Below are 26,833 nucleotides of genomic sequence, written 5' to 3'. Positions count from 1 at the left end.
ATATTTCCTATTTTTCTAAACTGGTGTTGTGTCATTTTGTAGTGTTTTCATTGAGTTACTGTGTGTGTTGGTACAAATACTTTACACCTAGCACTCTGAGGTTAAGCCTACTGCTCTGCCAAGCTACCAAGGGGGTAAGCAGGGGTTAGCTGAGGGTGATTCTCTTTTATCCTAACTAGAGTGAGGGTCCTTGCTTGAACAGGGGGTAACCAGACTGTCAACTAAAGACCCCATTTCTAACATTGGTGACCAGCGGTCGGGATTGGACTTGTATTTGTACTTGACATACAGTAATTAAGTGTACACTACTGTTTTGATCTCAGACCACTACGTGACCACATACTACTTGTTTGGTGATCTTTTGATTTTTCTCTTAAGGACTCTTTTTATTCTACTTCCATGATTTTGCTGATCCCTTGACTGATTCTTTTTACTTCATTGGGAAATTATTTTTTTCTGCCTTTTGGAACTTTGCACTTGTGACCATCATGTCTCAATCTGGAGATGCAACAGCTGGAGCTGTGTTTGAAATGGAGAAACTGAAGGAGTACTCAGTTGCTCGATTGAAACAGTTCCTTAAAGATCTTGACTGTCCCACTGAGAGCTCCACCAGGGAGGGGGAGCTGCAACAGGCACAGAGGGCCTGGGTGACAATCAAGAAGGCTGGAAGGCACACAGAGGAGGAGAATATGGGGGGGGGAAGTGCAGAGGATACACAGTGGTGTAGTGGAGGAACCTGTTACGCCTGGGGGGAGGGTCCCCAGGAGGGGTGGCAGGGTGTCACCCAAGGGTCTGACTCCTGAAGAGTTACAGGACAGACAGGCAGAGAGGGAGTACCAATGGGAGATGAAAAAGCTCAATTGGGAGTTGGAAGAAAGGAGGAGGAACTTAGAGATTAAAAAAATGATTTATGCTTACGAGCTTAAATTGAAAGAGCTGGAAGTCATGAGGGCTGAGTCCAGCTGGAATGGTGGCAGCAACAATTGTATATCCAGTGATGCTGCAGAAGTGCACATGCCCAGAGAGGTGGTGCCCTACTTGAAGGAGGGAGTTAACACACGCCAGGAGGTTCAGGGGTATGAGGTAGCTCCAGTGATGCACAGGGTCCCTGAGGTGGATTGGGGAACTGGCATGGGGAGTCATATTCCTACTGGTGGGAGGGACACTCTACTGACTCTAAGTGAGAGTGACAGGGAGAGGGGTTCCCCCCAGGTAGAAGTCCTGGTTATGGAGTGTGAAAACATCCCAGAAGAGTGTGGGTTGAGTGTCAGGGACAGTCAGGTACTGTCTCACCAGTCTCAGGAGGGTGATGTGGGGTGCTTTTTCAAGGCAGAGTCACTGGATGGGTGGGTGAAGGGTACTTTGGTTAATTCATGTGAGGGGCTGAGTGATGTAATTGCTGGAGAGCATATGTCTAGTCCTTATTTTCCAGAGCTATGCCAACACCAGGTGGAGTGTGAGTTCTCTGACCCCAGGGAGCTTACAATGGAGGCAGACTTCTGGGTGAGTACCAGAGAGTCTGAAGAGGCATTTGGGGGTGCTCCTGAGAGGAGTGGTCTAGGTAGTTCCCAACCAGGTGAGGTAGGGAAGGATTGTAGTGTCCCAGGTAGGTCCCAGTGTAGTGGGATGGGTGAGGGACCCCATGTCCAGTCTCAGAGGAGAGGGAATGGGGATGGGTTGAGGCCCAAGGTGCCCGAGATCCGGTCCCAGGTCCTGGAGGGTTCCCTGCGGGAACACCAGGAGGGGAGCCTAGCCTGTACCATAGGGCCATCTGTTGAGGGAGACCCCACAGTGTCAGGAGAACTTGGGGGGGCGGCTGTAGCCAGCGTCCCACCAGTTCTGGTGTCTGGCAGTACCACTCCTAGTGAGGGGGTGCAGAAGTCCAGACAGAGGGTTGAGAGAGGGTTGCGGACCCCAGTGGAGAACCTGGAGGGTCAGGGGTCAGCTCTGAGAGCAGAGCCCCCCATGAATGACCTTGGTAAGACCATTTCTGGGTTGGGGGGAATCCAGACTCTGTCAGATGGGCAGAGGTCAGGAGACCTGCGCCAGCCAGACTCTTGTGTGGCCCTTCGGGACAGTGTGTCCCTTGAGGGGGGTAAGTGTGCCCCCCTGGAAGTCCTGGTGTGCCAGGCAATGGTTCAACCGCAGGGTGGTGACTCTGGGTTGAATGATCAGGTTCGGGGGGTAAACTCTGACCTGATGGGGGGTAAGTGTGCTCCCAAGGAAGTCCTGGTGTGCCAGGCAGTGGTTCAACCGCAGGGTGGTGACCCTGGGTTGGATGACCAGGTTCAGAGGGTAAACTCTGACCTGGTAGGGGGTAGGTATGCCCCCCAGGAAGTCCTGGTTTGCCAGGCAGTGATCCAGTCTGGGGGTACAGACCCTGGATTGGGAGGCCAGGTTAAGGGTGTCCCCCCTGACCTGGAGGAAGGGGCTACTGCTAACAGTGCCCCTACCATGTTGTCTTCTGGGGGGGCCACTCCTAGTTGGGTGGTTCAGGACCCCAGAGGAGAGGGCAGGGGGAGGGAAGCCTCACCCCTGGCCCTGGTCCAACCTGAAGGTACAGACCCCAGGTTGGAGGATCAGTTGCAGGTTAACATCCCTGCACTGGTGGAAGAATTGTGCAGGACTGCTTCTACAAGCACCCTGACAGTTTTTGACTCTGGGGGTGCCGCTTCTGCAGGGAGGTTACAGAGCCCCAGAGGGGAGGACCAGGGTCAGGTTGTCATCCCTGACCTGGTGGAAGAGAGAGTGGTCAAAGGGTGCCAGGCACCTGGGGCTACCACCCCCCACTCTCCACAGTCACAGTGGTTAGAGAGGCCTGAGGTCGGGCTCTCATCCCTGACAGTTGTCTGGGGCCACTGTGGCTTGCTGTCCTGGTGGACAGAGTTGCCCCTGGGGGGGGGAGGACGAGAGTCACACCCCGGGGGTGGAGTGGGCAACACCACTGTGTTGGCCCTGGTGGTACTATCTGCCCATTGCAATACATCTGTGAGCAAAGTAAAGTTAGGTGTTGCACAGATGGTGTCTGTAGATGTGGAGAAGGGTTCCCCATGGGTTAGCTTAGTGGGCCCTGAGAGTATGGACAGAGGGATCCAACTGGAGTCAGGAAGGCGTAGAACTGGAACATGCCCCTGCTGTTGTGGGCCTGGGTCCCTGTTCTATCGCCCCAATCAGGGAAGTACATCAAGGTATTGATTGTTCTCCCCTGGCTTTAGGCTGGTAGGGGGTCGTGTTGGACTTTTGCTTATGCAGGGTCATCCCCAGTCTTTTTCGCCTCCTGCCTCCTATTTTTTTCTGACATGTTGCTGTTGGCTTTTCAACTCTGAGCACTTTACCACTGCTAACCAGTGCTAAAGTGCAGATGCTCTCCTGTTTAAATTGTATGTAAGTGGTTCATCCATGATTGGCATATTTGAATTACTAGTAAGTCCCTAGTAATGTGCAATAGAGGTGCCAGGGCCTGTAAATCAAATGCTACTAGTGGGCCTGCAGCACTGGTTGTGCCACCCACATAAGTAGCTCTGTAATCATGTCTCAGACCTGCCCCTGCAGTGTCTGTATGTGTATTTTTACACTGTAAATTCGACTTGGCAAGTGTACCACTTGCCAGGCCTAAACCTTCCCTTTCCTTACATGTAAGGCACCCCTAAGGTAGGCCCTAGGTAGCCCCAAGGGCAGGGTGCGGTGTATGGATAAGGTAGGACATATAGTAATACGGATGAGGTGTCTATTTTGCTTTACGTATAGACCACAAACCATTATTAAAAGTGTTGCAATATGGTAGGATTAATAAAGTGTCAGCTAGACTAGCTTGTTTGTCGTCTCAGCTCCAAGATTATCGCCATAGTGTAGAGTATTTTGCTGGATGGAAAAACAGACAAGCACATTGCTTGTCGAGATTGACTTTAAGTCAGAAAAACGAGGACCAGTCAGATCAAGAGATGGTGCGTGTGGTTGATGGTGAAGAAGATGCTTTGGAAGGTGATTTTAGATCAGTTACACAGGAAGAGTGGGAGACAGCAGTGCGTGAAGATGTATTTTTCCAAGAACTGTCTAAGAGCATTTGTGATGGTTGGAGTTGTAAAGGAGACCTCAAACTGGCCTTAAGAGGTTATGTAAAATTGAAAGATGAATTGTCAAGAGGAGCCAATGATGTCATAATCATGAGAGGGGAGAGGTACGCGCCTCCAGAAAAAGTAAAGAGAAAACATAAAGGGGGTTATTACAACTTTGGAGGAGGTGTTAATCCGTCCCAAAAGTGACGGTAAAGTGACGGATATACCACCAGCTGTATTACGAGTCCATTATATCCTATGGAACTCGTAATACGGCTGGTGGCATATCCGTCACATTTGGGACGGATTATCACCTCCTTCAAAGTTGTAATATACCCCAAAATGTTAGCACACGAAGGCCACTTGGGACAGACACTTAGAAAAAAAGCTGGAAGGAAAAAGTTTGGTGGTCAGGTGTGGAAAGGGAGGTTAATGAGTATGTGGTAAGTTGTGAAATGTGTAGGGAAAGAGAGAAGCGATTGAAGATAGTAAGTGAAGAGAAGAGTGCATGGGTGAAGATATGTTTGGATTTAATTGATCCAATGGACTACTTGAGGTAAGGGGAGCATTCTCCTGTGGTGATGGTAGACATATGTTCCAGTTGGGTGGGGGTCGAGTTGTCAGGAATATAACAACAGAGAGTGTGATTAGAGTTATGGAAAGAGTGCTCAGAAGAGAAGGGAGTCCAAGCATTTTGGTAACAGATAATGGAATGCAACTCATGTCCACGGTTATGAAAGATCTCGTGAAAGGACATAGCATTAAACATATTTGTACTTCATTATATGACCCCAACGGAAATGGAATGATGGAGCTTAGCAACTTATGGTCAAAGGTACAATTCAGATGGCATTAAGAAGCAGAAAGGGAGTGAGTGAAATGGTGTAGAAAATGGATTGGGCATACAACACTACTGAAAGCAGGGTGAAGGGCAAAACATCATTTAACAGGATGAGAGGGAAAGAAGCAAAAACAAAGTTGTCACCTCATTGCATGAGGGAACGTGGAGAAATGAGAGAATGGAATGCCAGAACAGAGGGAGGTAGAATAGAGAAGGGTGACTTCATGAGAATCAATTTAGGAAGAAGAGAGGATGGTGTCAATAAATGTTCAGACCCAATTTTGGTACGTGAGGTTCATGAGTGGCATGTTGTGTTGTTCAATGGACAAACATGGAATAAAAGGAGGGTGGCATTGTATTGTAAACAAAAAGATGTGACAGAGGGAAAACTTAAAAGGTGGAAAGAAAGGACGCAACAGTGTTCAGGGTTCATGATGATGGATGATAAAGAAATACTAGTAAAAGGGAAAATGTGAGAAATGGAGAAAATACAGAGTTGGGTGGAGAAAGGAGGACAAAATATGATGGGAATGGAAAAGAGGATGAGGCAAGGACAAAGGAATAAAGAATGTGTAAGATTCCTGTCAAATTCCAAGACTCGCTGTGGCGGTCGGACCGCCGCCAAAGCAGCGGTCTGGCCTCCACATTATGGCTGTGGCGGAGCCACCACGGTCTGACTGCTGGCACCGCCAGGTTACCGCTGGTCGACAATCTAGTGGTGCTGGTGGTCCTAATCCGCCAAAGCAGCACTGGTGATTATGAGTCCCCTCTCTGCCGGCTTTTGCATGGCAGTTCCACCACCATGCAAAGGCTGGAGAAGACAGGGTGCCCCCATGGACAGCCCCATCATGCTTTTCACTGCCTGAGTTACAGGAAGTGAAAAGCGTGACGGTTCTGTCACACCTGACAAACCACAACATTGCCGTCAATGTTATGGTGAGTTTCCCGCTGGGCCAGTGGGAAACTCGTAATAGGGCCAGCGGGTGGAAAACCGGATTTGCAGTTTTCTGGCCCAAAGATATTGGAGAGCGGCCGCCTGCCAAACTTGTAATAAGGGCCTATGTCATGAGATAACTATCGTATCATACTTTATATCCATTTCCACAATGATTAGGCCCATATTTATAAAAAATGACGCACAACTGTGCTAGTGCAGTTGTGCATCATTTTTTTTAAGGCAAGCTAATGTCATTCGAAAGCGTAATCCGTGCGCCATATTTAAAAAATGATGCACAATGGTGTAAAGGAATGGTTAGCAACATGGGAAATGACGCTATCCATTGCGACATGTCTTAAGGGGAAATGTTGCTAATGTAGGAAAAGTGGTTCTAGACCATTTTGCTGCACACATTTATCACACAAAATGGGTTATAACAATCATTTACTGCACCAGCATCAAAAAACAAGACACAAGCAAGGATACGTACAAAATCAAACACAAGATGGTGATTGCAGGGCAGGAAATACCACAGAGAGACCCCAAAAATCCAAGTACCAGCCAGGAAGGTCCATAAAAGTCCCAGGAGAAAGAGAAGAGGAAGCGCAAGTGTATGCTGTCGTAAGATCCTCTCCTTGATTCTGCGCTGCCTACCTTGCAGCTGTGGTGTTGTTTGGGGTTGCTGCGGTGGTGGTGGAGGAACCTCTTGTTGTCGCTGATGTCCGCTGTGTGTACCAAACTGGAGCAGTGGCACTTCCATGTTGTCCTGGAGGTTGAAAATGCTCCTTATATGTGTTTTCCTTAAGTGGTGGTGTGTGGACTCTCATTAATGCCTTATCTGACTAGGCATTATATTTTGATGCTAATCGGTCTTAGAGTCATTTTGTAGGTCCACCTCCTTAGTGTGTGTTGTTTTTGCGTTGGGAGGAAATCGTGGCGCTGGGGGGGCTAGGGTCCTTTTTAAGAAGGGCATGACCAACTTTGTACATCATTGTCACAATTCAACTGAAGGTGCGTTTTACACTTCCTAAAAATTACGCTAACTCTGATATTTTGACAACAGACGGGTCTAGCGTCAAAATATAAATATGGAGTTAAGTTAGCACCACTTTAGCATAAAAAAATGCTGCTAAGGAGGTGCTAACTTTCCATAAATATGGGCCTTAGTTTAGTCCAGTTAGTAGTATTGCATAAATGTCAGCAAAAGTCGAATGGAATGAAATATTAACAGTTTTTGTGATGGTCATTGTAATGAATTTATCAAATACCATTGTCTCAGTCCGTAAATAGTTTTAGATCTTATGAGGGAGAGGCTCAATGTTGTAGGTAGCTTGAAATAAACACAAGGACAGATTTAATTTAAGAGCCCCTAGCGCCACCATAGCCTAATTTTTCTGCTTATGCTAAGGCGATGTTAAAGTGCCATTTTCCCTGCGTCATATTCACAAAGTGGCGCAAAGCATGCATTGCGCCACTTTGTAAACCCTTGCACCACATTATGCTTGCACCAGGCATTATGTACGCAAAGAGGGCGTTCCCGTGAGAGGAGGTCCAAAACAATGGCACAAGGAATTCTATGAGATTTCCTTGCGCCATTTTTTCAGCATTTTTAACGCCTGCTCAGAGCAGGCATAAAAAGGAGGCTTCCATTGATTACAGTGGGCCTCTGGGGGCTTTGCAAGATTAGCGTCAGAATTTTTTACTCTAATCCTGCAAAGCACCAGACTAGTATAAAAAATTTGGAGGCTAATCCCCTAACTACTTCGTGGTGAGCCTAATTTTAAATATGATGCACACATGGTGGTGTTAGGGCGGCGCAAAGGGGCGCAAGAAAAGTGGGGCTGAACTGTGTGCAGACCCACTTTTCTTAAATATGCCACATAGTTTTACACGTCATTTCAGTCCTCTTGTGTTTCCAGCCATATACACAAGCTGTTTGTGGTGTTAATGACATCTTCCAGCAGCACCATGCAGTGTTGCCACAGAGAAGGCACAGTAAAGATGTGGGCCATCAGTACAGTGGCTTGCTCCATCAAGCCTTCCTGTAATATTTCTTTCTTCACTTGTAGGTGCTCAGGAATTCAACGGTCTTTATCGCCCCTGTTGATGCAAATATGCTACTTAGCAATTATTAATAAATGTTTATGTGTTTTAATTAATGAAAAGTTCATAGAGAAAATTAATCTTAGAGAAAATAATGTGCACGTTTGAAAATGTGACCAAGGGGAGTGGTAGCCACTTATACGAAGTTGTACTAAAATAACTACAAATGTGTGCAATATTGAAAAGTATTAAAGAATAATGAAGTAATATGCCATATTAAGATGTACAACCTATGTTTGCATTAATTTGTAGAATTAACCTAGCAGAAGCTATGGCCTAGTCTTCTTCCAGGCCTCACACAAGAGCTGAATTTCTAGGGCGCTGCAGAGACGCTGGTGCATAACCCGACCTTGAGCCACCCCATGTTAAAGTTGCTTAGCTAGAATGTTCTGCAATGTACCGACAGACAGGAGATGATGAAGTCAATTTGATACAATTATGTGTAGAGTAGGCTAAATGTACTTTCCCAGGACTTGAACAATGGGAGCTCTGACTGAAGAGAAACATGCAACATTTTCGGTACCTGAAGAGCCGGATGATGAAGACATCCTACAGTGGACCAATCCGTGTACTGTTAAAGAAGAAATATTAGAACTCAAAGATTTGAAAAATTAATATTATAGATTAGAGTCATATAAGCCGATTGACTGACCAACTAGGAATTAGGGGGATGGACTGGAAAACTCTCATAAAAAGTCATGACAATGGGCTAAGAATTCAGAATTAGGGAGAGATGCGGGAGATGCTGATGATGTCAGGAGACGTGGTTTGAGATTCTGTCATTGGGCTAATACTCTTGAGATCCTGATGCGTTGCTGATCTATTGATGACCTGAAGATGAAGACTGACTTTGTTGTTGATCCATTCCGTGAATAGGTAGCTATTGCAATGTGACTGACTAATTATTGTGCCTTTTCTTCTAGGTACCAACTGCACTGTTTATACTTTCACTTAGTTAGATGTTTTTCCAAATTCTTGTTTTCTAAATTGTTTTGCATGAAGTCCCACATGCTAATGCCAATCTGGGTTAGTTAGGGGTCCTTCGGGTGACTTGACAGTGACAAATGATTGACATACTGGTTTGCTGAACTCTGCTATTTATGTTGCTATATTCATCTTTATTGGTTTATGTAGAAGATTTCGATCATATGTTTTCTCAAATCTTGATTAGATTGTGTTATTGGTGGTTGTTAATGAATTAACTTTGAACTGACTAAATAAAGTTTGAGCTAACCAAATACATTAGAATTGTAATTAATAGGGAAATAAAAATTGTTAATGCTTTATTGAGTCGTGGTTATTATGAGATTGATGGTTATAATTGTTGATTTATTAATGATTCTCTTAGTGGTTACTGATTAAGTACATTGATTATTGATGCCACAGGTCACTACGTGATCAGGATACTCCATGCAATTCAAAAGGTTCATCGGCCTTTACGCGTCCCCTTGTAAGTTTACTTACTAAGGACCACGCACACTAACAGTTTTTGGCAGCAGCTTGATGGTTAGTTTCCTTGGAGAACTGGTTATGTGGTGATTAGTGGTTATGGTGGTAGTTTAAGTTGGAGTTAGTTGTTCAGTTATGAAGATTTGGATTTTGTTTTTCTGAAATGCCAATTGTAGCAAAGATGATGTCCCCTTAAGCCCAGAAATGACTTTCCCAGATCCTGAATCCTGCTAGAAAGATGGGTATGTTCTCGGCGTACTTGTGATAGTGTGAAAGGGTAGGTTGTGCTTGCACAGGCTTAAGCAAATCGCAGGTGAATTGTGATGTATGAGAGATAAAGTAGGGAGTTTGCGTACTCCAGTTGAGGTTTAGTAGGAGTGTGCGTACTCCACAGTATAAGAGTAGAAAAGTTGTTGAACTTCATATGTGTGTGGCGCTTGTACTAAAAAAAAAAAAATTGTCCACATGGTTGTCGGTGATGTACGGACCCTGCATGGTGTAAGAATCTGGAGTATATTGACAAATGTAGGAGACACTTGGTGATATGTTATAATCTGTCTGGTTTAGTAGGTTGATCGGGCGTGGTCAACAAATCGGTGTGTGAGTTAAGTGAGTAAGAGACATTTTTTGACTGATATTTGGCGAGTCCTATGTGCACCAGGACAGACCCATTGATCAGATGAGAGTGAAATTCACTGGTCGAATTTCACTTGTGAATGTGGAAGACTGAGAAAGAGGACTAGCTACATAAGCTATAGTGCCATCAGAGAAAATCCGTAAGGTCTCTAAAATGATTGTGTACCTTCCAGTAGTAAACCAGCAGGTGTGTTTTTGGTTATTGGATTTTGGTTAAAGTGCTAGCAATAATTTTGCATTCATTTCATGTGAGTTGAGGTTTGGGAAGACAAGCCGCAAGACTTTGTCAGCCACAGTGTCTGAGTGTGACGTCAGAGTGTGCCGCGCTGGGATAGTAAGAAGAGTCGCAAGTGGATTGGCAGCTGTCCGTAAAAGGCAATTGGTTGAGTAAGCGGGTGAAAAGGAATCTTGGGAGTAAAAGTCATTTCCTTATTGAATCAAAATAAATACAACAGAGAAGATGAAGTTTTTCAAAGCGTTCAGAAGTGCCACTATGGGTGATTCTTACATTAAGGCGACAGTGGGGAGCCGACCCCACTGGAAAATTCTCCGGCATATATTGTGATGGAGGAGCGAGTTGTCACACAATGTCTCTGGTTGAAGCAGTGGTGCAAGATGACAGAGAAATGGGGAGCATTAGCATTTCCAGAGCATGGAACGTTTAATTTGAGAGTTTTGGATGAATTGCGAATAACATTATATGAGACAAAGTCATTACCAAGGCCAGCACAGTTTGATGCTCTAGAGGTTTGGGAGCTGGTAGCCAGACAATAACAAGAAATGAAATTTCAGAGTAGAATAAGGAAGGTAGAAAAGTCCTTGGCAGAAGCAAGGAGGGATTGGGAACAGAAAAAGTGGAGAACAGAGACATTACAGGGTGTTAGGTTGTTTCCTGCAATCACAGAGGAATATGACTCAGAAAAAGAAGATGCTGCGAAGAGTGATAAGAATTCAGGGACTCAGAAGAAGAAAAAGACTTATGTAGAAGAAGAAGATTCAGACGTTGAGGATCTTATTACACAGTTGTTGAGGGATCGACCTCCGCCATATGCGACGCATGTAGGGGGTCCAAGTACTTGTTTTGTCCCAACTGCTCCAGCACAAGCATCGGGGACAGTGGGACCAGTGCAGACAGATAATGGTCAGGTACAAGGGGTAGTGTAGAGTACTCCTAATGCAGTGACTACTTCGGTGGTTCAAGCGCAGGTGCACCCACCATTGATACAGAGAATTTATCCAGGTGTACCAATTCTTGAGAGGACTTCGAACTTAGTGGTGCCGTCGGAGCAAGTAGTTCTGATGCCAATGCTAGTTCAGACTAAACCGACTCCAATGTTGTTGCCTCAGGAACAGCAACGAATTTGCTGAAGTTTACGCCAATGACAGGGACACAGTCAGATGAATCAGACTATTGGAGTAGCTCTTCCACAAAATGCAAGTGTCAGAACAGCACCAGATGCAATATCGCTACCAAGTACTGTTGGTCCAGTGGTATCATTGTTTGCACAGAAGAAACCAATTACAGGAGAGCAGGGTAATATGTCACAGAGCCTTGTGAGAAGGGGAGTGAGTGATCATGTGGGTCAAGGGTGGTATCACCTGTGGGTCAGACCTTTGATGGATCTAGACCTTTAATGGATCTTAGTCCACTTGTTCCGCTTCCAGATGTGGTAAATGACCCAAGTGCAAGTCAGAGCTGGAAGCTTTTTACACCACAGACTCCAAGTGCAGTGGTACAACCGGTACCGTTGTCGAATGCGAGTAACATCTCATTACATGGACTGACAGCACAGCAATTGAGTGAGTGGTTGGATAGTTTGAATACTCCTCGAAATACATCCAAGGGTGAAGAGCAGATAAATTGTGTAAGATTAGCTACAGAAATAACTGAGCTAGTTGAGGGAACAATGGGAGTTACAGATTAGATTTTGAGGCAAAGGATTTTGAGCACATGAGGTCAGCAGGGATGAAAGCGCATCTAAAAGAATAATTACAGATTGCTCAGATTTGGGGAGCATTAGAGGAGTGGGAAGGCAGATGTGCAAAGAAGAAGGATAAATGGAAATGAGATTCACAGGAAGGGTATGAAGGTGTTCAGAAAGAAAAAGATCCAGTAAAGATATTACCGATGAGGGAATTTCCAAGAGGGCAGTTCATTCATGTCCCATGGCACAGAAATGACATACTCTCATTCACTGTCAACACCAGGACAGTGCGTGCTCTATAGGCAGCATAATGCAAAATGACAAACCTTATGCAATGTAATAATTCATGCATTATGTGTTGATATTGTATATTAACCTTTTGCATTGCAGGTATTTATCTTGAAATGTCATTAATGCTGTTTGTAATGTATTGTTCATTTTCAAGGCTTTGCTCCGGGAATACAGGGTGTGGTTAGGGTGTGGTCCCTATTCTGAGCCTTTTTAGACACCTTTCCTGCAGCCTGGCTGGGTGTGGCATGTGGGCGAGGCTTGGGTCTATTTAAGGGACCCAGCCCAGCTCTACGTGCTCACTATTCAGAGGTTCCGGTGCAGAGCAGCAGCATTTCCCTGAACTCCTGTTCCGGAGGTCTACTTGGGCATTTACCTGGCCCTGTCCTCATTATTTTGCTGATCTTCAAGCAGGGCAGTAAGGCGGAGGTCGGGGTAGGCCCCCGACTCCGTTTCAAGAAGCTTTTGAGTTTTGACCTTGTGCTTTACAGTGTGCGCGATTCATTCTTGGCAATTAACCCTTGCAGTTCGGATTGGCAGAGTGCGCAATCATTTTGAGGCATTTTATCCTTGATTGTTGAATCGGCAACAGTGTGTGCGAATAATTCTTGGCAATTAACCCTTGCAGTTCGGATCGGCAGCGGTCGTGATCATTTCGAGGCATTTGAATCTTGATGGTTGAATCAGCAACAGTGTGCGCAATTCATTCTTGGCAATTAACCTTTGCAGTTCAGATCGGCAGAGTGCGCGATCATTTCAGGCATTTGAGTCTTGATGCGCAGTCTGGCAATAAGGTGCGCAATAATTTCTGGGCAATTGAATCTTGAAACTCAGACCAAACAGAGTGTGATCCTTCTAGACAAAACATGTTCAGTCAGTTTACCTCTTCTACAGCCTCATTCATGAATCCTATAGCAGTTAATTCTTTGGGAACTAATTTACTAATTGATTCTTGCTATGACGTAATTGCTATTCTAACTTGAGAGAGTTCAATGTTCAGAGTATATGATTATAAGAAGATGTTATTTTGAAAATGCTCATATGAAAGTCTGCATAATCCTTCTTTTATTTCCAGGTATCCAGAGTTAAAAAGGTCACGTTATTGAAAAGTTCTTGATCTCTCATGTTATTAGAGTATAGATAATTAAAACAAAGTTCATGAAGATTAATGTGAATAACCTTGCTATTGTGTTCTTAACTCTTGCTTCCACAGGTCTCCTTCCCCGCTGTTCCCAACCAAAAACCCCATCCCCCCACTTGGCCATTCTTTAACTCTGTGCTATGATAGCTAGTAGAGTTTGGAGCTGCCAAGAGGTGGACGTATTGAGAACAGGCGCAAACCCTGAGGATCTGGTCTTGATGACACTCACAAATGATTACCCAAAACTAAGGGAGAAACTGGTTGAGTGGTACCAGCAGACAGATAGATTTGTGAAGCTTTCTAAATGTCTGTGGAAAGACTTGAATACTTTGTTAGAAATAGTGATTCCAGCTGATTTGTGGGTTGAATGCAAGAGGGCAGTAGATTGGTCGACGAGTGAACCGGAAAGGGATAGAGTTACGGGTGCACCATCACCTGAAGTGATGAAACATTATTATAAGGTGATTGAGTTCCTGAAGACGAGAATTTCTCCTAAAAATATTGATTGGCAGAGAATTGACAGGACACTGCAAGAAACTAAAGAGTCGATACATACCTACTATGAGAGATTGGTGAAAGCATTCAAGGAGAACAGTGGTAAAGAAGCAAATGAGCCAAAAGACATGTTGCATTTTGTGTTCCGGTTCGTCAAAGGATTGAGACCAGAAATAGGGCAGGTGAATAAGAGTTATTTGATTTGTTGGCAAGCAAAGACGATTGATGAGGTGTTGCAGTATGCAAAATACTGTAGTGATGAAATTGAGTTGAAGCTAAAAAAACAGAAGGAGAAAGCAATGGTGATGCAAATTAAAGTAGCTCAAACAGGAGTGCAAGGAGCTTTGGTGCAACAGATGCCGCAGCAGCAGGGAACAGTCATGTTCCAACCTCAAATGAGAGGTAGGGGTCATGGAGTCAACATGACTCGTGGACCGGATTTGAATACTGTGGTGGTTCAAAATGATGTGCAAGGGATGAAAAATATGTTACCATGTCATCTGCGTGAAAACGTGGGACACTGGAAGCTGGAGTGTCTATTGATGGTACAGGATGGTGTTGTTCAGCAAGGTGGTGATGCCAATACATTTCAAACTGTGAAAGTTCCTAGAATGAGAGGACTTAATCCAAATGTTCAGAACCAAGTGCAGAATTTCCAACCCATGCAGAGGTACAAGTGATGCGTGCACAACTGACACAGTTGCAACAAAAGCAGCAGCAGGTTCCCATGGTACCAAGACAGCAAATGCAGATACCTCAAGCCCAGATGGAACAGCAACAGATGATGCTTACTCCGCAGGTCACAGGTCAGACACAAGACAGAGGAAATAACACAGTGCACCAATTCCCGTTACATAGTGAGGATGAAATAAACGATGATTGGATGAGTGACAGTTCATATGAAGGACCGTGTATGCTTGCAGCGTCATTAGAAGTATTTAAAGAGAGAACATTTTGTGACGGAAAAAGTGATGGGTTACAGAGTCTCATTCTTAGTGGACACAGGAGCTACACGCTCTACAGTGAGAAGTGCAGAAGTTCCAAACTTACCTCTTTCAGGCAGAACAGTTTAGGTTGTGGGAGTAGAAAACAGACAGTTGACAAATCCAATTAAAGATCCAGTACAGGTTGAAATTGGCAATTACCAGGGACTGCATAGGTTTGTAGTCTGTGCTCAGGTCCAGTATCACTACTGGGAAGAGACTAAGGGCCAGATGTAGCAAACAGTTTGCATGTTGCAAACAGCGAATTTCGCTGTTTGCGACGTGCAAACTGCACTTGGCAATGCACAAAACCCCTTTTCCGATTCGGTAACCTGGTTACCGAATCGCAAAATGGGTTTGTGAGTCATAATTAGGAAGGGGAGTCTCGTTCCTAATTGCGAGTCGCAGTGCAATGCCAGATTGCTTTGTGACCACGAACGTGGTTGCAAAGCAATCACAGTTAGCACCCGTTTCAAATGGGTGCTAACCCATTTGGAAAAGGGAAGGGGACCCCAGGGGACCCCTTCCCCTTTGTGAATGACATTAAAAACATTTTTCCAGAGCAGGCTGTGGTGCTATGCACCACAGCCTGCTCTGATGAAATGAAACAAAAATGTGTCATTTTTTAGTTTTGTAATGCATCTTGTTTTTCTTTAAGGAAAACGGGCTGCATTACAAAAAAAAAACAGCTTTATTTAAAAGCAGTCACAGACATGGTGGTCTGCTGTCTCCAGCAGGCCACCATCCCTGTGAGTGCTGCGAGTCTCAAGGGGGTCACAAATTGCGACCCACCTCATTAATATTAATGAGGTGGACCTTTGCGACCCCCTTGCGAGACGCAGATGGTGTCAGGGACACCATCCTACATTCCAATTTGCGACTCGCAAATTGTGAGTTGCTCTGACTCACAATTTGCAAGTCACAAATTGGAATATACCTACATCTGGCCCTTACTGTGTAAGACAAAATGCTCTATTAGTTGTCTCCAGCAGGCCACCATCCCTGTGAGTGCTGCGAGTCTCAAGGGGGTCACAAATTGCGACCCACCTCATTAATATTAATGAGGTGGACCTTTGCGACCCCCTTGCGAGACGCAGATGGTGTCAGGGACACCATCCTACATTCCAATTTGCGACTCGCAAATTGTGAGTTGCTCTGACTCACAATTTGCAAGTCACAAATTGGAATATACCTACATCTGGCCCTTACTGTGTAAGACAAAATGCTCTATTAGTTGTTCGACTGCTGAAATAGAGGTTCAGACTAATAGCGACGATGAGAAAGAACAGACTGAAATAGCAAATGAAAATGTTAATGAGGAATACCCCTTGATTGAGTTTTTCCCAATGTTTACTGTGAAAGAATTGTATGCAGATTTGTAGGGAACAGTACAGGAAAACGTGTGGGACCCGACCGGTAAAGAAGTAGGCCTGATCAAGGGAATGGAACCAATTAAGATCACTTTGAAACCGAATGAGTGTTTCTGCAGCTTCCACAGTATAACATGGCAAAAGATGTCCTGATGAAAGTGGCGCAGATAATTGGAGATTTTCTAAAACAAGGGGTTTTCAAAGCAGTGTTGAGCAGTCCATGTAATTCACTGATAATAGGCTTAAAGAAGCTGTGTGGAAAAGTGTGCATTGTGCAGGACTTGCGAAAAGTGAATGACATTGTGGTCAAGTGTTGTCCTGTAGCGCCAAACCCAGCAGTTATACTGTTTCAGATTCCTTGTGATGCTGAGTTGTTCTCCGTCGTTGACTTCTCACAAGCTTTCTTTTCTGTGCCTCTTCATGAGGATAGTCAGTTTCTTTTTAGTTTCAAATTCCTAGACAGAGTCTACAGCTGGTGCAGGCTTCCAGAAGAGTATACGGAGTCACCATCTTTGTTCAATCAGATCTTGAAAAAGAACTTGGAGTCATTGGAACTACCGTACCAATCGACTCTAGTGCAGTACATTGATGACTTACTGATTGCATTCAGGACAAGGGACGAGTGTAAATATGACTCGATTCGCCTGTTGAATCATTTGGGAAAATTCAGACATAAGGTGTCACCTGTGAAATTACAGTATTGTCAGAAGTCAGTAAAACATTTGGGACACCAGACTGAGAAAGGGTCAAGGAGAATCTCCAGAGAAAGGATTACAATGATACTGCAGAGAACTCCTCCGACTTCACAAAGAGATGTCAGAATGTTTCTGGGAATGTTAAGGTATTGTCGACAGTGGATTCCAAATTTTGCTGAGATTGCTAAACCATTGCAGCAGCTGACACATAAGGAAGTTACAGACCCTATTACATTAGATGAGGATCAGATGAAAGCGTTCACTGAGTTGAGAGAGATTTTGTGCAGAGCTCCAGTGTTGGGAATGCCGGATTACACAAAGACATTCACATTGTTTTGCCATGAACGTGATGCTTGTTCTTTGTCTGTTTTGACACAGGTTCTTATCGCCCAGTAGCCTATTTTCAGCTACCTTGGACCCAGTCGCAGCAGCTTTACCAGGTTGTCTGCATACAGTTGCCGCTATTGGTCAAAGTCTTTCTCAATGTGAGGGAGTAGTGATGGGATACTCTTTGACGGTAATGGTGCCACATTCTTTTGAGATTTTACTGACAATGACGAAAACACAGTATTTGACTTGTGCAAGACTGACAAGGTATGAGACAAGCATATTAGTTGCTCCAAATGTAACATTGAAAAGATGTACAGTGTTGAACCCAGCAACATTACTTCCAAGTGATACTGTTGAAATTGAAAAAGAGGAAGACATCGAGCATGATTGTTTTAAGGTGACTGAATTGTGTACAAAACCAAGGCCTGATATCAGAGATACACAATTAGAAGAAAATGACCAGATTGTCTTTGTTGATGGTTCATGTCTCAGAGATGGTACAGAAACACTGAGAGCAGGATATGCTGCATGTACAATCACAGGTACATTAGAAGCTTCCTGGCTTTGAGGTGTATATTCTGCAGAAGTAGCAGAACTGGTAGCTCTTACTAGGGCATGCCATGTATCTGCAAGATTGAGAATCACCATCTATACTGATAGTCAATATGGATTAGGAATTGTTCATGATTTTGGTCAATTGTGGTCGCAAAGAGGTTTTTTTACCTCTATGGGTACCCCAGTAAGAAATGGCAACAAGATAAAAGAGTTGCTGTATGCAATACAGTTACCTGAAGAAATTGGCGTGGTAAAATGCAGTGCACATCAAAAGGCACAGGATTATATCTCAATTGGAAATGGATATGCGGATCAAGTTGCAAGGTTTTGTGCATTGAACTGTATATCGTTTAAAGACAAATGGGAATTAATGCCTGACGTAGACAATACCTATACAAGTTTTGCATTGAAGGTGATTGATACTCTGAAAGAGTTGAAAACATTGCAGGATAATGTTGACATGGAATAAAAAAGTCTCTGGGTTACGCTAAAATAAGTCCAATGCCCTGATGAAATATGGGTTTCTGAGGAGGGTCAGATGGTCCTGCCCAATAGTTTATTGTCGCAAATGGCCCACTATTATCATGGTCAGGCACATATGGGAAGGGATGCCATGGTTAGATTGTTCAAAATTGACTGGTTTAATCCTAAATTCAGGCAGGCAGCAGAGACAGCATGTCATCGCTGTATAGTTTGTCAGCAACTAAACCTGGGGAAGGGAACAGTAGTAAATTTGAGCCACATTGGAAGAGCAGGAGGTCCATTCAACAGAAAGCAACTGGATTTCATTGAAATGCCTGTGCATGGAGGTGTGAAGTACATGTTGGTGATCATGTGCGTCTTTAGTCACTGGATTGAAGCATACTCCACAAGAAGAAATGACGGTCTCATTGTAGCAAAGCTGGTGCTTAGGGAGTTGATACCAGATTTTAGGTTTCTGATCTCTTTAAAATGAGATTGGGGAACTCACTTCAATAATGAGGTGATTAAACTCTTATGTGCAGCACTAAACTTCGAGCAAAAGCTTCGTTGTAGCTATCTCCCTGAAGCATCAGGACTAGTGGAACAAATGAATGGTACCTTGAAATCAAGAATTGCCAAGATGTGTTCAGCTACAAATCTGAAATGGCCAGATGCATTGCCTTTGGTGTTGATGTCAATATGAAACACAACAGACAGGAAGACAGGACTACTGCAAGGGTCTGGCTGATGTGGTACGCTCTTTGTCTCAGCAGTTGCAAGCCACCACCCTGCCACCCATCCACGATCCAGGACACAATCTGAGAGTCAGAGACTGGGTCGTTGTCAAAAGCAAGACCTGTCTGGAACCGCGTTGGAGGGGTCCCTACCAGGTGGTGCTAACAACTACGACTGCTGTGAAGTATGCAGGACTTCCAAACTCGATACACACAAGTCATACAAAGAGAGTGGTATGTCCACCAAATCATGAAGAATCTATGTTGAGAGAACCAACAACAGTGAAACAGGTTGCCGCACCTGAGCAAGAAAGGGAGCCAATAGAGCCTGAAATTGAACCCAAGCTTGTGGAAGATGGTTCTATCACCCCTGTAAGAGACGAGAGTGAAGAACTGCAGGAGGGTGTTCAAGAGTCCATCTTGATGGATACAGCAGGAGAACCTAGCTCAGCAGGGGTTCTCCCAGAAACAGACGGCGCTAAAAAGCAGACGGAACAAGTGCCAGAACAAGAGGGTGAAAATGCTGAGATGGACCAAAGTCAATGTGATTCGACTCCTCCTGAGCCCGTTGCAGGTCCATCAAGAGAAAACACTATTGAAAATGAAAAGGAGAAGAGCCCAATCTTAGAAGAATATTGACGTAAGGAACAAGAAAGGGAGATAATTGGCCTGAATCACAGATTGCGAAGAAAAAGGAACTGGTTATAAATGAAACAATAGAAGAAGAAGTGGACACTACAAGAAAGGAAGAATTAAGTGAAGGAGAATTAATTGGTGACCAAAGGTTGGAAAGAAAGAGAATAGCAAGTCGACGATGTGTCGGTCCTGAATGGGCATATGCAGCTACCAATGAATGGCAACACAAGTTTATGTCTTTTTGTTTTGATCGAGAAGTTCCGAGTCAGTATTTTGATGTTACCTGAAGGTGATCATGAATCTGAATTGTTGAGCTATTCTGAAAAACTTAAGAAAGAGAATGTTGAAAATAAAACCAAAAGAGACATTGATAGCCTGATATGACAATTGAAAACCGGATGTGACAAGCTGCTAATCGATATTGACAAAGGAAAAAAAAAAGGGTTCCTGGATGTGAAATTGAACTGTGAGAAATTATTTTTCCTTAATTTTTTATTTTTACTGCGCTTTATCTAAGATTTACTTCTGCTTTCTGAGTCTTTATAGATCATGGCTGAGCTAAATAATCAAGCTAGAAAAATTAGACACTGTAGATACATGAGTGTTGGATTGGCAACTATGTGTGGAATAATGTTTATAATAATGATTGTGGGAATGTCTGTTCATAATATGAAAAGAGCTACTATTATTTCTGCTCCTGAAACTACTACACTGACAGCTTTAGAAAGGTTTAAACTCGATTAAAAATACTTGCATGATTATACTAATGCTCAAGGAGAGCTTACCTCTAACGTTTTCTACCGATTGTTGAGTGACTATGTTGAGACAATGGATGCCGGGAATTATCTTGTGTGTACGCAAATTCCTTCATCAGTAGAGAAAGGAGTTACGTACCATAGTCTTCCTTTAACCTATGGAATAAGCTGTAGTTTACTACTAACAAGATTCTATAACCAAGATGACGTAGTGTTTTCATTTGTTCCTATTATTAGATACCTGAGTGAGGTGGCTAAAGAACATGATATAGTACTAGTTAGAGGATTCTTTGAACCAACACTAACATTTGGAACCGCATACGTGCACAAAAACAACTTGACATGCTTGCTCACACTGTTAGAAAAGAGCTTTATAGGGAATACTGATGATAGAAGAAAGGCATTGATAGAGAAATTAGAAAAAGGGTTAGAGGAAAAGACATGTAAGAATGATTATGCTAACACTGCTATTAAAACTCAAGGGAAATTAGCCTTAGATGCATTACACGTAGGGAAGCTTTGTATATGTAGGCCAAAATCACGCACTGACACTTTATTTGTGGGAACGAGTGAATGTAGGCATGTGTTTTTGTTTCAGAGTAAATGGACTTTTATACTGAATGGTCAGGTGCCTGTGATTCCTGGAATCTACTATATTTGTGGACTTAATGCTTATTACCGTCTTCCTAGAGGATGGTATGGGACATGTTATTTCGGGATAGTTTTCCCTAAACATTTTCTTCAGATAGATGACTTAAAGAAATTTCCATAATTGACTTAATAATTACATCATAAGCGACAGAGGAGGGAAACCTCTTCTACAATTGTGGGAGATATTTTTGGTGCAGGGATTCCTTCAGTAGTAGTCATTTTAAATTCAATCAAGATAAGAAAGTTGTCTACTATTGTGGATAACATGCTGACAAATTTTACAGGGGCAATACTCCTATTAGATACTGAATTAGCCACGGATAGAGCTATGATGCTTCAAAATAGGCTTGCTTTAGACATTCTTTTAGCAAAAGACGGCGGAGTTTGTAAAATGATTAATGCTAGGCATTGTTGTTCATATATACGGAACAATGATAAGGAGATAAGAGACTTACTCACTAACTTAACTAATTCCAGCAAGGATTTGAAAGAATTGAAAGAACCAGGTGTTTGGGAAAAGGTTGGGCAAGGATTTGCTTCATTGGGCAACTGGCTTAGTCAAATCTGGAATGGAGTATTATTAAAAATCATACAGGGAGTATTAATTGTGATTGCTTGCATATTACGATTATGGGATACATGTAAATTACGGCAAAAGATACAATTGAAGAGGTTTAAACATAATGAGAGGAGGGAAGAATGAAACAGGGGAAGAATTTATAGGGTAGATTTGAGAAGAAGGAAAAACACAGCTGAGACAGAATTATGAAATGTTGATAAAAGAAAGGTGTGATGACTTATTTAGTCATCAGAGGAGGGACTGTTGACACAGATATGCTAATTAGGAATTATTAAAAAATGTTTCTGTGTTTTAATTAATGAAAAGTTTGTAGAGAAAATTAATCATAGAGAAAATAATGTGCACGTTTGAAATTGTGACTACAGGGAGTGGCAGCCACTTATACGAAGGTGTACCAAAATAACTAAAAATGTGTGTAATATTGAAAAATGTGAAAGAATAATGTAGTAATATGCCATATTAAGATGTATAACCTATGTTTGCATTAATTTGTAACATTAACTTAGCAGAAGCTATGGCCTAGTCTTCTTCCAGGCCTCCCTCAAGAGCTGAATTTCTAGCACGCTGCAGAGAGGCTGTTGCATGACCGACCTTGAGCTAACCCATCTTAAAGTTGCTTAGCTAGAATTTTCTGCAATGTACCAACGGACAGGAGATGATGAAGTCAATTTGATACAATTATGTGTAGAGTAGGCTAAATGTACTTACCCAGGACTTGAACAATGGGAGCTCTGACTGAAGACGAACATGCAACATTTTCGATACCTGAAGAGCCGGATGATGAAGTCATTGTACAGTGGACCAATCTGTATACTGTGAAAGAAGAAATATTAGAACCCAAAGATTTGAAAAATTAATAGTATAGGTTAGAGTCATATCTGCCGATTGACTGACCAATTTGGAATTAGGGGGATGGACTAGAAAACTCTAATAAAAAGTCATGACAAGGGGCTAAGAATTCAGAATTAGGGAGAGATGTGGGAGATGCTGATGACGTCAGGAGACGAGGTTTGAGATTCTGTCATTGGGCTAATACTCTTGAGAGCCTGATGCGTTGCTGATCTATTGATGACCTGAAGATGAAGACTGACGTTGTTGCTGATCCATTCCATGGATAGGTCGCTATGACAATGTGACTGACTAATTATTGTGCCTTTTCTTCTAAGTACCAACTGCGCTGTTTATAGTTTCACTTAGTTAGATGTTTTTCCAAATTCATGTTTTTTAAATTATTTTGCATGAAGTCCCACATGCTAATGCCAATCTGGGTTAGTTAAGGGTCCTTTGGGTGACTTGACAGTGACAAATGATTGACGGACTGGTTTGCTGAACTCTGCTATTAATGTTGCTATATTCATCTTTATTGGTTTATGTAGAAGCATCCAATCATATGTTTTCTCAAATCTTGATTAGATTGTGTTATTGGTGGTTGTTAATGAATTAACTTTGAAATGACTAAATAAAGTTTGAGTTAACCAAATGCATTAGAATTGTAATTAATAGGTAAATAAAAATTGTTAACGCTTTATTGAGTTGTGGTTATTATGAGATTAATGGTTATAATTGTTGATTTATTAATGATTCTCTTAGTGGTTACTGATTTAGTACATTGATTATTGATGGCACTGGTCACTGCGTGATCAGGATACTCCATGCAATCCAAAAGGTTCATCAGCCTTTACGTGTCCCCGTGTAAGTTTACTTACTAAGGACCAGGTGCGCTAACTCCCCCTAGGTGAAACAAGAAATACATAGCCACTGAAAGTACATAAGGATAATTGTGTGTACCACAAGTTAAATGAGTAGCTGGCTGTAGGAGAGTACCATCTTCCTTGGCATGTTACCCCCATTTTACATCACATGTATGTCAGTATGTTTTTGCCTGTCTCACTGGGATCCTGCTGGTCAGGACCCCAGTGCTCATAAATTATGGCCTAAAGTGTATGCCTGTGTAGTACCTAAGTGTGTCACTGAGGCTCTGCTAACCAGAACCTCAGTGCTTATGCTCTCTCTGCTTTTAAATTTGTCACTGTAGGCTAATGACTTCATTTACCAATTTCAATTGTGTAAGAAAGTCCTCCTTTTTGCCCTGGTCACCCCCACACTTTTTGGACAGGTACTGGTGGTTACTGACTCTTGGCTGTGCCCTGGGTACTGCTTACCAGTCCCCGGGCCAGTGCTCTGTGTAAAATGGATATGCAAATTAGGCTAATTATAATTGGCTAAGTTAACCTACCTATAAGTCCCTAGCATATGGTAGGGCATGTAGGTTTAGGGACCACAGCATAGGTAGTGCACCCATAGGTGCACTGCTGAGGTGCCCAGTGTCATTTTAAAGGCAGGCCTGCCTTGCTGGCTGCTTTTAAATTAAAGTTATATGCAAATTCGACTTTGGAATTAAAAGTAGTTCCAAAGTCTCAAACTGCCTTATTTTTACATATAAGTCACCCCTAAGATGTGCCCTATGTGCCCCTAGGGCTGGGTGCCATGTAACTATAAGCAGGGACTTTATAAAAATAGTTTTATAAGCCCTGGTGAGGTAAAAACAGCCAAATTCGTTTTTCCCTCATTGCAGTAAATGGCCTTCATAGGCTAGAATGGGGAGACTTTATTTTAATTTTTAAAGTCTCCTTAAATGTTGCATACCAAGAGTTTGGTATCAAATTAATTGTTGTAATAAATCCCACAACTTCCAGTTGTGGGATTTAATATAACTTGTTCAGGTAAAGAGTTTTAAACTTTACCTGAAAAGTTGCCAATTTCAGCCCTGCATTGTTTTTGCTGCTGTGCTCTGATTGGCCAGCCTTGAGCAGCTTGACCAAGCTGCCTTGATGAGGTGTGAAGTGGCCTGGCTTCACACAAATGAATGTGCCTGTGGGAGGGAATCTCCCCTCAGCAGATGGTGAGGCAGGAAGGGGGAGGGCTGCCAAACTGGTCTTCAAAGGCAGAGAAGGACATTTGAAGCAACCAGCAACACCCCCACATCCTGCAACCCCAGACAACTAGGTGCCCCCTTGATTAGATTAGGAGAGGGCAGGAGAGGGGTGTGCTAATGATTTTTAGCCACACCAGTGGGTGGGCTCAGCCAGATGTAACCTCCAAATATCAGATTCAGCCATGATGGATTTTTAGAGAATGTTGCCTCCTGGGATTGATTTTTGCCACACTTCCCAGGAAGTGGTCATCACAGGGGGAAGGACCCTGCACCTGATTGGAGAACCAGGACCCCCCTGCCTTTCACCCAGGAGCAAGGATAAAACTGGCAGACCTGCACCCACACCTCAGTTCCCTACCACATCCAACAAGGAAGAACTACAGAAGAAGAAGGACTGCCCTGCTGGACCCCTGGCCTGCACCTGGAACCTGCACTCAGAAGGACTGCACCAGCTGCACACTTGGGCTTCACCACAAGAAGGACTTTGCCTGGCTTCAACTGGTTCAAGGAGGGACTCCCTGTTTGCTACAGGTGAAAAATTGCTATCCAGAGTCCCCTGCACCAACTCCTGAAGAAAGCGACCAGCTGACCACTGTCCAGTGGCCAAAAAGGAGTTTGCGCCAGGTGCATTCTGGGAGTTGTAGTCCGCACCCCCCAAGGACCATCTCAGAACTTCTGGACCCTTGGGGTGAGCTGTGGACCCCAAAAGAACCTTAAAAGTTCATCTGGGAGAAGCCTCAGAAGTTTGGAGAAGTTTTGAGAATTTTTGTATAAAAGCTCCATAGAGGGACCGACCCGCCGCGGCAACTCTAGCCGGCTTGCCTCAACCGCGACCCGGCCTGATTTGCTGGTTCGTCCCGGTAAAGAAAAATCTCCGAAAAAGAGACTAAGTCCGAAGGTAAAAAGTTGACCGGGACCTCCCAGCCATCGTATCCGAGAAGGGCTCCATGGACGTCGGATCAAGATCCAGGTTTACCCCGGTCGAAGGATTTTCACCTCGAAAAAACGACTAAGTCCGAAGGTAAAAATCTCCACCAAGGATTCCAGCATCGCGTATCCGGAGAAGGGCTCCAGGAGGTCGGATTGGACTGGCAGGTTCGTCCCGCTGAAGAAAATCTTCGAAAAAAAGACTAAGTGTGAAGGTAAACTTTTAACCGAGGCCTCCCGCAGCCTGTAGCCGAGCAGGGCTCCATCGCGGTCGGCCTTAAACTTTGACTTTGCCCCGGTCGAGGTGCAACCAGATGACCCGATTGGCGCTTTTTGTTTCTAGGCGCTAAAAAAATTATAATTCTTTAAAAATTCATATCTCCGGTTCCCCTTATCCGATTTTATTCGTTTTGGTGTCATTTTAAAGATAAAAATATATTCTATTTTTATAAATTGGTTTTGGATTTTTAAACTGTTTCCTGTGTTTTATTTAATTACTGTTTTGTGATATTTGAATGCTTTACACTCTGTCTCCTAAGTTAAGCCTTGACGCTCGTTGCCAAGCTACCAAGGGTTGAGCTGGGGTTAATTTACTGAGACCTAACTGGACCTTAGTGGAGGTTAGTGGCCTATTGCTAAGTGTAGGTACCTACCTGCCCTTACCAATAACCCATTTTCCAACAAATTGGCATACTGGACCCCCCCTTAAAAGTCCCTAGTATATGGTACCTAGGTACCCAGGGCATTGGGGTTCCAGGAGATCCAGATGGGCTGCAGCAATTATTTTGCCTCTCATAGGGAGCTCAGACAAACCCTTACACCGGACTGCCATTGCAGCCTGCGTGAAATAGTGCACACACTATTTCACAGCCATTTCACTGCACTTAAGTAACTTATAAGTCACCTATATGTCTAACCTTTACTTGCTGGAGGTTAGGTGCAAAGCTACTATGTGTGAGGGCACTCTTGCACTAGCCAAGGTGCCCCCACATAGTTCAGGGCCATTTCCTCGGACTTTGTGAGTGCCGGGATGCCATTACACGCGTGCACTACACATAGGTCAATACCTGTATATAGCTTCACAATGGTAACCCCGAATATGGCCATGTAACATGTCTAAGATCATGGAATTGTCCCCCCATTCCAAATATGGTATTGGGAAGCTAATTCCATGCATCTTGGGGGCTCCACCATGGACCCCCAGTACGGCCAAACTGGCTTTCTGAGGCTTGCACTGCAGCTACAGCTGCTGCCACCTCACAGACACGGATCTGCCCTCCAAGGGTCTGGACAGCCCAGTCCCAGGAAGGAAGAACAATAAAGCATTTCCTCTGAGAGCAGGGTGTTACA

The sequence above is a fragment of the Pleurodeles waltl genome, chromosome 2_2 (assembly GCF_031143425.1).
Source record: "Pleurodeles waltl isolate 20211129_DDA chromosome 2_2, aPleWal1.hap1.20221129, whole genome shotgun sequence".
Lineage (NCBI taxonomy): Eukaryota > Metazoa > Chordata > Amphibia > Caudata > Salamandridae > Pleurodeles > Pleurodeles waltl.
This window is presented reverse-complemented; position numbering follows the sequence as displayed.